At 36.4% G+C, this 10,359-nt stretch overlaps 1 long non-coding RNA gene across 1 annotated transcript; it reads left to right on the forward strand.

Annotated features, from left to right (window-relative positions):
• Positions 1-9,914: 9,914 nt before the first annotated feature.
• Positions 9,915-10,359, forward strand: LOC308700417. The gene is made up of 3 exons (XR_014031304.1): positions 9,915-10,007; positions 10,085-10,132; positions 10,228-10,359. It is a non-coding gene; the product is annotated as an uncharacterized lncRNA (long non-coding RNA).

The raw sequence follows: 10,359 nt of genomic DNA on the forward strand, positions 1-10,359 counted from the left end.
TCATTAGTTCTTGCTGAAGCTCAAACGTGCTGCGTAACACGAGAATGAACCTCATTGGCTCTTGCTGAAGCTCAAACGTGCTGCGTAACATGAGAATGAACCTCATTGGCTCTTGCTGAAGCTCAAACGCGCTGCGTAACACGAGAATGAACCTCATTGGTTCTTGCTGAAGCTCAAACGTGCTGCGTAACACGAGAATGAACCTCATTGGTTCTTGCAGAAGCTCAAACGCGCTGCGTAACACGAGAATGAACCTCATTGGTTCTTGCTGAAGCTCAAATGCGCTGCGTAACACCAGAATGAACCTCATTGGTTCTTGCTGAAGCTCAAACGCGCTGCGTAACACGAGAATGAACCTCATTGGTTCTCGCTGAAGCTCAAACGCGCTGCGTAACACATGAGAATGAACCTCATTGGTTCTTGCTGAAGCTCAAACGTGCTGCGTAACACGAGAATGAACCTCATTGGTTCTCACATGTCAAGCGAACATACTTGAGCTTCTGTTTACCACAACTGATGTGTGAGTTGATCATTGTTTATATGTGAATAAAAGCCTAAAGTCAACCTGTTCATCATATAATGCGATCAAGTCTCCAGAAAATTTGAAGCAAAGTGTCAATTGCATAGCTGTCAATGGAGGGAGAGAAAACACTCAGATTTCATCAAAAAGATCTTCACTTGTGTTTAGAAGATGAATGAAAGTCTTACAGGTTTTGAATGACAAGGAATTTTCATTTTTGGGGGAAATATCCCTTCAAATTATGCCTTATGTAAATTAGCTCTTTGTCATAGCAGCTAGTTTAGATTTTGCATATCAAAATGGTATACTTGACAAAAAAAACGCCCTGCTAAAAGCAACTTGGTATTCTTTACTTTACAATATGGCAATTTGCATATCGCTTAGAGAATTGATTATGCTTGTGTCATATGTTATATATATTTTTTAAATATAATAGCAAATAGTCAGCACATTTTTATGATGTTGCAAAGTTGCATGTTTTATCACTTCAAATGAATATGGGAAAGAGAACTGACTCATTTCATGTGATCAGCATGATGAGTCTACATTTCTACTACTTGTCTTGTCTTAACACCATCAGTTGGTTTGGTTAAGAAAAAAAGATTATAAGTCAGCCCTCTCTATTTAGAGGAATTCACCCCATGTGGTTCTACGCTACAATGCGTACGAAGCAGCTTATGGTCACACTAATTTTGTTTGTGTGTGTGTGTGTGTGTGTGTGTGTGTGTGTGTGTGTGTGTGTGTGTGTGTAATGTAATATATATATATATATATATATATATATATATATATATATATATATATATATATATATATATATATATTACTACACACACACATACACAAAATATATATATATACTGTACATTTACTGTATATATTCAGATTTGCATTGTTCAGCACAATCGTCTCGTGTAATTTATCACAACCGTAATATTTCATTATCGTTGACGTCAAGTTACACATTGCATTTCATATTTTTGAACTTAAGGTCAATGTGGTATGTGATCTGAGAAATCCATAGATCATTCCATTAAAAAAAGGAATAACCCGACTCAGCCGTACCAGCTGAACTTCCCCGGCTTCATTTTCTCCAGCCACTAGAGACTTTGTGGGCAATGACAACATAAGCGTGAGTGTCACTGGAGGTAGCGGTTTACACTGTTTGTGAATGTTGTTAACAGAGATGGTGAGGTGATACGCGTACACGGTATTTTCAAACCCAAGATCTGCCTTTGCGCTCCTTCGCATGGAAGAAAAAAAGCTTACCAGAGAGGAAGCACTTAACACGAATACTAAGATATGACTCACATTTTCGGCCGTAGACATTTTAGACTAAAATTTTATGACATTTTGTGCAAATCATGGACATTCCAATAAACAAGTACTGTACTTTTTAAAATGAATGTTAACTACATAAGGTGACATAAATTAATCAAAAGTACTTCTAAAACATTAGTTATGTTAATAAATGCTTAATGGTTCATTAACGTTCATTTCAACACTTACTAATGTATTATTAAAATCAAACGTTGTATCTGTTAGTATCTAATGGACCTGAGCTAACATGCACTGACAATGGATTAAACGTTAACTAAATACTGTAACAAATTAATTGGGTCCCACGTATATATGTGTCTTTACAATGAACTTACTGTACGTACTATGCATTATGCACTTATTGTGTTCATGTTGTTTAGCAAAACACTTGTGCTGCTATTGAGGTGGGATACGGGTAAGGTTAGTTTGGTGGTCTGGTTAGGTTTAAGGGTGGGTTAAGTGGTAAGGGAAGGTCAAAGGTCAACTATTCCAGCCGTAATTACATTCCGGTATTTTTTAACAGTAAAATAAATAAAATAAAACATTGGATTAAGGATAAATTAAAATGTTAGTACATAAACTGTAAAAAAAGTATATGACCAATAAGTTATGACCATCAAAATAAGCTAAAGGGATCGTTCACCCAAAAATGAAAATTCTGTCATCATTTACTCTCCTTCAAGTTGTTCCAAACCTGTATGATTTCCTCTCTTCTGCTAAACACAAAAGAAGATATTTTAAAGAAGGTTGGTAATTAAACAGTCGCTGGTCCCCATTGACTTCCATAGTATTTTTTTTCCTACTATGGAAGTCAATGGGGTCCATCAGTCGTTTGGTTACTGACTTTCTTCAGAATATCTTCTTTTGTGTTCAGCAGAAGAAAGAAAGTCATACAGGTTTGGAACAACTTGAGGGTGAGTAAATGATGACAGAATTTTCATTTTTGGGTGAACTATCCCTTTAAGCAATTTTCAACTTTTTTGCAAGTTATACAAGATTCAACTCATTTTTTTTAAAGTCAGTTTCATGTACTGTAATTTAAGTTTAAATGACTTAAACATCCAAGTTGATTGTACTTAAAAAAGAAATGCAGCAACTTTTGTTTTACAGTGTAGTAGTTTAAGATACTTAATAAATATAAAGTAAGTCCATGATTTTGATTCATACTGTATAATGTTTATATATTATGATGTTTATTTTAAAAGGAACACGGCATATTAATTGACATGAGCACATTGATAAGTCGACAAAGCTACAAGTTTTCAAGCTAGCATAGCGATGGAAAAACTGGCGAGAGTAACTTAAAGTTTCCAGAATGAAAATTCTTAGTCTTAGGGTGATTCAGAGCTGTGAAAAGCAAACTCCAGTCTTACGTAAAGTGTGATGAAATGGCTGGATGATCATTCCACCACTGAGGGACAGAGAATGTGACGGGCTGGAAAGGTGCTTGTCAGTCCTAAACTGCAGAGGTCGTGAAGGAACATCGACTTGCATCAGCGAGTTTGTGAGAGGATGACGTTCTGGATCGTATGCTTCATCTTGAACTCATAATGTGGGCAGAAATTACACACATAAGAAATTTGGGGTCAGTAAATCGCACGTACAACATAGAACTTAAACTCCTCAGGAAAACGTTGTGGTTCACACCTATAAATAACTAAACACAACAAATTTGTCACATCCAGCTGACAGTCTTGTGCATGACTGTCAGCTGCAGGCAACATTTTTTTGTAGTTGTTGCTTGATCAGGCTACTAAATTGAACCTGTCAGGTCATCAGGAAGTGTTTTAGCTGTTCGGCCAATTGCAGCACAGACTGAGAGCCAGGGACATGCAGAGGGCAGGGGCTCGAATGTAAAAAAGGGGCATATATGCTGTATATATTAGTATTATAAGTATAATAGTATAATAGTATACAAGTAGCCTAAAGGTTTGAACACTAAAAATGTTTATGTTTTTGAAAGAAGCCTTTATGCTCATCAAGTCTGCATTTATTTGATCTAAAATACAGAAAAACAGTAATATTGTGAAATATTACTACAATTTGAAATAATTGTTTTCTATTATAATATACTTATAACCTTTGATACTTTTTCAGGATTCTTAGTTAAAAAAGAACAGCATCTTAAAATAGAAATATTTTGTACCAATATACACTAACGTTCAAAAATTTGGGGTCAATCATTTTCTTTCTTTTTTCTTCTTTTTTTTTAAAGAAATTATTACTTTTATTCAGCAAGGATGTGCTAAATTGATATATAAAAAAGTGGCAATAAAGACTTATAAAATCATTTTTATTTTAATTGAATGCTGTTCTATTTAACTTGTATGTATGTATTCAAATAGAAAACTATTATTTTAAATTGTAATCATTTTTTTCTTATATTTTGATCTATTGCTGCATAATTATTTATGCTAGCATAATTATGTTTACTGCATGGTGAACGGTGTATCAATATATACATACAAAATACAAGTGACTTGAATACTACTTACCATTAATGCTACTTTTGTGCAGTGCACTGTGGTCAATTGACATCCATTGTTTCGACGACGCAGATTCAAACCGCTTCTTAAATGTAAATTCGTCTGTCCATGTAGGCCTAACTTTCAAACGATTTATGAATGACCGGAAAATTACCGCTCCACTTCACATTGACCAATGAAATTTGAACTTGTGCCAGATGACGATTGGTCGGTGTATTATACATGACAAACAGGCTTCAATGAATTATGTAATATTTTAAAATATGTGATTTGTTGATTTTTAATTGAATCGACACACTACCTTTTATTATTGAAAAAAAAAAAAAAAAAAGTTTAAAAATGGCCGTCGAGCCATAGATAGGCCTACTCACTGAAAGAAGAACCATATTTAGCTCGAGAGCATCGGTTCCCGAGCAGACTGTGGAATACCTAACCTATACTTTTACACCAGTGAATTTTCATTTTAAAACGCATAACCTTCGCTACGGTTGCCTGCCATTCACACACACACTAGGGTACTCCGGAGTTTTCGACCCTCGAAAACGGAGACTTGGCCTCGCAACCCGTAGCAACGACACTGGCAGAAACGTAAAAATAAACGTGAATTTAGGCTACTTTAGTTTTGTCTACTCTACATTGTCATGTTAATTATAATCAAATGCATTTTGTTTTATTGACCGCAATATTATCATTGATATTTGTTTGAGAAGGGCACTTTTGGCTAATTTTGAAAAAGGGCAGGGGCTCGAGCACCCAAAGCCCCCCCTCCTCCCTCCTCTCTCCTCTGCCCCTCTCTGCCAGCTTTTCCTTTTTTTTTTTTTTTTCTTCAGTGAGCAGAGCACCTCGCCATCAGTGCCACTAGAGAGCACTGTAAAGCCATGGAAAGTAATGCCCAGTTCATCCACAGCACCAGTGCTCTCTTCAGGTCCGTGTGGTTGGCTGATGTTGAAAGGCCATAGCATTGCACTTTTAAAATGCATGATTGTCTCTTCATTATAAATATAATAACACTTTACAGTAAGGTTTTATTTGTTCACTTTAGCTTACTATATTAGTTATTATGAACAAACAATGAACAATTCGATTTTTGTGTTAATGTTAACATTAATAAATGCTTTAAAATATATACTATATGGACAAAAGTATTCGGACACACCTTAATTCTTGAATTCGTGCGTTTCAATCAGACCCATTTCCATGTTCAAAATCAAGCACCTCGCCATGCAGTCCGCAGTTACACAAACATTTGTGAAAAAAATGGGTCGTTCTGAAGAGCTCAGTGAATTCAAGCATGGGAATGTGACATGATGCCACCTTTGCAATAAGTCCGTTCGTGAAATTTCATCCCTGCAAGATATTCCACGGTCAACTGTAAGTGGTATTACTGGAAAGTGGAAGCATTTTAGAACAGCAGCCATGGAGCGGAAGACCATGTGAAGTCACAGAGCAGGATCACCGAGTGCTGAGGCGTGTAGTGCCTAAAAGTCGAAAATTCCACAGTTCCAAACATCCATTTGCATTACTATCAGCCCAAAAACTGTGCGACGGGAGCTTCGTGGAATGGTTGTCCATGGCCGAGCGGCAACATGCAAGCCTCGCATCACCAAGTGCAATGCCAAGCGTTGGATGGGCTGATGTAATCAGCTTGGTCTCAATCAGCTCTGTAGTTCAGTAGCCTGGGCACTGATCAGTGATTTAGAAAGTGGAAGTGACATGTGAAGGCCAAATATGGTAGCCCATACATTTAACCCATTAGGAGTAGTGAGTAGTGAACACACACACTGCCACACCCGGAGCAGTGGTCAGTCATTATGCAAGTGCCTTGCTCACTCATTTACTGCCGGTGCTGGAATTGAACTAGCAACCTTTGGGTTACCAGTCAGACTCGCTAACCATTAGCCCACGACTGCTCCAAAAAAAGGGGGTCATTTAGGGGCCATCTCAATCTTGAAATGCTCCCCTAAAAGTCCTACAATGAACTGTGAAAACCAGTTACCAGTGAAGTGTCTAAATACGTTTTGGGTTCACTGTATGTACTGTACATATGTGTATTATAATATTTAACAATATGAATTGGGAGGCAAACATTTTGTAAGCTTATCCATTTATATTATATCCACGTTTGTGAGGTACAAAAGGCCAGGATCTCATACTCCTAAAAATAAAGGCTCTTAATTGGCATCAATGGTTCCATGAAGAACCTTCAACATTCATGGTACCTTTCTATTGCACAAAAGGTTCTTTATAGTGGAAAATGGTTCTTCAAACTAAGAAAAACATGTTTGTTTTTTTAAGAACTGTTCACTCGAAGGATCTTTGGGGAACCAGAATTGGTTCTTCTATGGCACTGATGCAAAAACCCCCTATTGGAACATCTTAAAATGTTCATACTTCATAGATTTCACAGATTTTTCACAGTTATTCTTGTAAAATAGTTTCCATTTTTTCTCTTATTTCTTTAATTATCTTTTAATTTCTTGGGATAAATAAAGAGGTGTTTCATATTAAATAAATCAACATGAACTTTTATGCTAACCCTTATTAGGCCAAGAGCAAAGTCAGCAGAGTGCATTGATCACACAGGAAACTACACGGTGCATTTCTAGAAACAAGAGATAGGAATCACAATGCAAAGCCACATCTGAGCAAGAGCTGTAATACACGTCTGACTAAAAACGATGAAGCCTGATTACAGACAGTTATTAAATACACACAGACACTTACGTTTTCCAGTTAACAAATGTCATGCAGGCTCAGAACAGTTTTGTTTTTATGTATAAAATGTGTGCAGTGAAAGAAGTGCTGTGTGAATTTCTTCTGTGCTCTCATTTGAACAAATATGATTTATAGTGCAAGTCCTGATGGTGTGATAAGCAGTTTTCATCAAATGGTGTACACTTAATTTACAACGGGTTAACTCCAAAACAGACTCATTCAGGTCATTTGTATACATACATACATATAGCTAAAGAGTAAAACTAGAATAAAGATCCCAAGTTTAGCGTGTAGACTGATCACAAACAGTGCAGTTTAGTTCAGTCTGGTTTATAACTAAAGTACTGATTGTTTTTTTTACATACGTGTGTATATATTCCAAATCAACATTTCAACTCTCAGAATGTTATGCAATATGGCAATGTTAATGTATTTGGTCTGGGTGGACTAGATCTGCTATGCTGCTGCTGTTGATTATTATAGATACACAGACACATTGCTGCTGCTGCTGCTTAAATAGACATAAATCCCATAGCAGATCTAGGCAGGTGGAGCTGGGGGAGCTGGAGGGTTCAGAGGAACTCTGAAGCAAACACTGAACCAGACTATTTAAATGTTGAGCAAGCATTCTCTTCGGCTGCAGGATCAGCAGAGGCCAATCAGCTTGTGCCGTGTAGTAATGATGCGATTGTGTGCTTGTAAAGGACCTATCAGCTTGCGCCCTCTAGAGTTTCATGACTGATAAATTCATTTAGTCTATATTTAATATGATAGTTTCTCTTTCTTTACAACCTGAGGCCTGATCAACTAAGAGCTCTTTCTAAGAACTTTTAGCTTCTCATAAAGGTGCAACTTGTACTTTTGTGACAAAATATGAAACTTTCACTTGCTGCCCTTTGATGTTAACTCCTTACATGACTAATGACTTGTACTTTGTAACCCAATGTATTCATTGTATACATACATCTACTTTTTTTATTTAAAAATACCTGCATGTAATTACATATGTAACTTATTTCTGTAATTACACCTTTACACTGGTGACCGTTCCTCTACCTCTTAACCCACCCTTAAACCTACAATAAGTACATCGTACCTAACATGTTTATGGAAGTTAAAACTCAGGTTTGAACCATGCACTGTAAACTGATGCTGACCGCTTCAGTGTTACACTTATCTTCAGTGTTTCGAAATGAATGTAATAAATGACGCCAACTTCCATTTTTTACATTTTCACAAATAAGGGCATGTGTTTCTAGAGTTGAGAATCTCACTCACACTATCCAGCAGGTGCCAAACTGAACACAGAGAGACAATAGAGCGACAGCACCCCCTGCAGATAATAGATTTTTAAATGTATTGTCATAAAAATATTTAAAGGACAGACAGACAGATAGAATTATATTTTATATAATTTTGAAACTTTAATATTTCTGTTTAACTTTATTTTAGTTTTAGTAATTTTAGCACTTTTGTTTTCAGTTAGTTGCCAAGGCAACATTTAAAATGTTTGTATTAGTATAAGTTAGTATAAGCATAAGTTTTCATCATATGTTTTATTTGTAATTTAAGAAAAAGAATACAGTAACAACACTGCCATATAGCTAACTCTGTGTGTATGTGTATGTGTGTGTGTGTGTGTGTGTGTGTGTGTGTGTGTGTGTGTGTGCGTCAATTGATTGAAAACAATCTAAATGTAAAAACAGGGGGAAACAAGAGCCCTCAACAAAATATCCAATATCAACAGACAATGCTAAATAAAATAATAATAAAAAAAGTCACACTATTTTAAGGTGCTATTTTTACAGTGTAATTACTGAGTAATATTAATTAACAAACATGTACTAACAATTTAATAAGATTTAAGGTTTGGTTTAAGGTTAGTTGCTTGAAATTATGCATCATTTACTGTTGTTATTATTATAGTCAGCACAAGTAAGATGTGTAAGGTGTAACAGGGACACTGTAAAATAAAGTGTCACCAAGAACCCTAAGCTGAAAACCAATAAGAACTTCCGATAGACTTGTTGCAACACTAACAACAAAAATAATACTTTATCTAATCACTGATATCATGAAAATAAAGCCGTAACTCTTTCATTACTTTCCGAAAGTGCTAAATCTGACCTAGATATGGTAGCCTACATGCAGTTCACCGAGCTTTTTCTTGGCACAGTGTGATTTATCAATCATCTGTTGTGGTTTTGTGGGGTCTTCAAAGGATGTAAAAAAAAAAAAAGGTTAATAAACATTTGCATCACTGTATTCTGTCTGATGCACTGTCTCTGCTTAATGTAAAATGAAATAAGGTCAAAGGGATGTGGGAAACGTCTTCTTTGAGACGTACAGATGGTGACGGGGGCTGAATGACAGCAATAATCTGAGACACTCACTGCTATTGTTGCATTAATGGAATCTCTTGCTACAACACTGGACAGAATTAGCTCCTAATTTAAGACAAATGACTAAGAAATAGTGCCTCCGACACTCTGAAGTAAGGATTAAAACACAGTTTGGGTATATTAAAAGTTATGCCAGATGACTCCAGCTGTCTTTATGTACAATAATAGTAAGCAAAGTGTCTTCCTAATTCTTTTGAATTCTTACTTTGAAGGGAATTCTCTTGTTTCAAAATTCTCTGAAATCTATTAGCGATTGGTGGTGGGTGTGTGTGTGAGGGTGTGACGTGTAATCAACTTCATCATCGAGATCACCTCAGCATCACATCCTCTAGACGCTATAAGTAGATTGACTGATCAGCGCTGAAGCTATGAAGACCTGCATCTCAGCATCTGGACGCCTCAAGAGGAATCAACATGGAACCGAGCATGAGGACTTTCTTGCTCTTGGCACTGACACTTGTAGCCGTTAATGGATCAAAACCTGCAACGGAGAAAATTATCTTAAGGGAAACCATAGAGGTGGTGGAAAAGATCCAACAAGACCTTTCAGACGGGTCACAGAAGGTAAGAATCAAAGTCGATCATTTTGGTCTAGTTCTGCAACAACAAAAGTCTAACAACGTTCAATCTTTCTTTCATAGATTCTTAACCAATATGTGCAAGACATATTTGCAGGCGGAAGCTGCTCAGTGAGTTGAATTTTATATCAAACTACAATATTTAAGAACTAATGTTCATGATGGTAAAAATATTCAAATTCAAAATGACTTTTTCGGTTATATAGAAGGAAAACCTTTGCCAAGCAGCAATGGTCCTGAAGAACACACATCTTAACCACACCATGCTACAGAAGAACACACGTCTTAACTACACCATGCTACATAGGAACCTGTTTGCCTATGCCGACTACACCGGG

This window comes from Scardinius erythrophthalmus, assembly GCF_964197995.2.
Source record: "Scardinius erythrophthalmus genome assembly, chromosome: 13".
NCBI lineage: Eukaryota > Metazoa > Chordata > Actinopteri > Cypriniformes > Leuciscidae > Scardinius > Scardinius erythrophthalmus.